We start from the raw sequence: 2,500 nt of genomic DNA, 5'->3' as shown, positions 1-2,500 counted from the left end.
TGTGTGGCTGTGGAGGTCCTGTGGAGGTGCTGTGTGGGCCTTTAATATCACAGGGGGAGAAGCTGGGCCATGAGCCTGGCCCCTGGAGCTCTGATACAGGGGAGAGAGGCATGTGTGTGTGTGGCTGTGGAGGTCCTGTGTGGCCCTTTAATGTCACAGGGCCAGTGGCTGGGTGATATGCCTGGGTGCTGGAGCTCTGACACAGGGGGAGAGAGGCATGGATGTGTGGCTGTGGAGGTCCTGTGGAGGTGCTGTGTGGGCCTTTAATATCACAGGGGGAGAAGCTGGGCCATGAGCCTGGCTCCTGGAGCTCTGATACAGGGGAGAGAGGCATGTGTGTGTGGCTGTGGAGGTCCTGTGGAGGTGCTGTGTGGGCCTTTAATATCACAGGGGGAGAAGCTGGGCCATGAGCCTGGCCCCTGGAGCTCTGATACAGGGGAGAGAGGCATGTGTGTGTGTGGCTGTGGAGGTCCTGTGTGGCCCTTTAATGTCACAGGGCCAGTGGCTGGGTGATATGCCTGGGTGCTGGAGCTCTGACACAGGGGCAGAGAGGCATGTGTGTGTGGCTGTGGAGGTCCTGTGGAGGTGCTGTGTGGGCCTTTAATATCACAGGGGGAGAAGCTGGGCCGTGAGCCTGGCCCCTGGAGCTCTGATACAGGGGAGAGAGGCATGTGTGTGTGTGGCTGTGGAGGTCCTGTGGAGGTGCTGTGTGGGCCTTTAATATCACAGGGGGAGAAGCTGGGCCATGAGCCTGGCCCCTGGAGCTCTGATACAGGGGAGAGAAGCATGTGTGTGTGGCTGTGGAGGTCCTGTGGAGGTGCTGTGTGGCCCTTTAATATCACAGGGCCAGTGGCTGGGTGATATGCCTGGCTCCTGGAGCTCTGACACAGGGGGAGAGAGGCATGGATGTGTGGCTGTGGAGGTCCTGTGGAGGTGCTGTGTGGGCCTTTAATATCACAGGGGGAGAAGCTGGGCCATGAGCCTGGCTCCTGGAGCTCTGATACAGGGGAGAGAGGCATGTGTGTGTGGCTGTGGAGGTCCTGTGGAGGTGCTGTGTGGCCCTTTAATGTCACAGGGCCAGTGGCTGGGTGATATGCCTGGGTGCTGGAGCTCTGACACAGGGGGATAGAGGCATGGATGTGTGGCTGTGGAGGTCCTGTGGAGGTGCTGTGTGGGCCTTTAATATCACAGGGGGAGAAGCTGGGCCATGAGCCTGGCCCCTGGAGCTCTGATACAGGGGAGAGAGGCATGTGTGTGTGGCTGTGGAGGTCCTGTGGAGGTGCTGTGTGGGCCTTTAATATCACAGGGGGAGAAGCTGGGCCATGAGCCTGGCCCCTGGAGCTCTGATACAGGGGAGAGAGGCATGTGTGTGTGTGGCTGTGGAGGTCCTGTGGAGGTGCTGTGTGGGCCTTTAATATCACAGGGGGAGAAGCTGGGCCATGAGCCTGGCCCCTGGAGCTCTGATACAGGGGAGAGAAGCATGTGTGTGTGGCTGTGGAGGTCCTGTGGAGGTGCTGTGTGGCCCTTTAATATCACAGGGCCAGTGGCTGGGTGATATGCCTGGCTCCTGGAGCTCTGATACAGGGGAGAGAGGCATGTGTGTGTGGCTGTGGAGGTCCTGTGGAGGTGCTGTGTGGGCCTTTAATATCACAGGGGGAGAAGCTGGGCCATGAGCCTGGCCCCTGGAGCTCTGATACAGGGGAGAGAGGCATGTGTGTGTGGCTGTGGAGGTCCTGTGTGGCCCTTTAATGTCACAGGGCCAGTGGCTGGGTGATATGCCTGGGTGCTGGAGCTCTGACACAGGGGGAGAGAGGCATGTGTGTGTGGCTGTGGAGGTCCTGTGGAGGTGCTGTGTGGCCCTTTAATATCACAGGGGGAGAAGCTGGGCCATGAGCCTGGCCCCTGGAGCTCTGATACAGGGGAGAGAAGCATGTGTGTGTGGCTGTGGAGGTGCTGTGTGGCCCTTTAATGTCACAGGCCCAGTGGCTGGGTGATCTGCCTGGGTGCTGGAGCTCTGACACAGGGGCAGAGAGGCATGTGTGTGTGTGTGTGTGGCTGTGGAGGTCCTGTGGAGGTGCTGTGTGGGCCTTTAATATCACAGGGGGAGAAGCTGGGCCATGAGCCTGGCCCCTGGAGCTCTGATACAGGGGGAGCATGGATGTGGCTTTGGAGAAGGCAAATATCTAGAGTCTCCGCTCCACTCCCCTCTTTACCTTCCTCGGTGTAAAACTTTGACCGCCAGTTTTTCAAAGTCTTACACCGAGGAAGGTAAAGAGGGGGACCGGTCGGCGAAACTAGAAGTTTCCCCTCTCTTACCTTCCTCGGTGTAAAACTTTGACCGCAAATTTTTCAAAGTGTTACACCGAGGAAGGTAAAGAGGGGGACCGGTCGGCGAAACTAGAAGTTTCCCCTCTCTTACCTTCCTCGGTGTAAAACTTTGACCGCAAATTTTTCAAAGTGTTACACCGAGGAAGGTAAAGAGGGGGACCGGTCGGCGAAA

This window comes from Trachinotus anak, unplaced genomic scaffold, assembly GCF_046630095.1.
Source record: "Trachinotus anak isolate AG129_WGS33_773 ecotype Australia unplaced genomic scaffold, CSIRO_AGI_Tana_v1 ptg000094l, whole genome shotgun sequence".
NCBI lineage: Eukaryota > Metazoa > Chordata > Actinopteri > Carangiformes > Carangidae > Trachinotus > Trachinotus anak.
The sequence above is the reverse complement of the archived record's forward strand: the minus strand, read 5'-3'. Positions refer to the sequence as shown.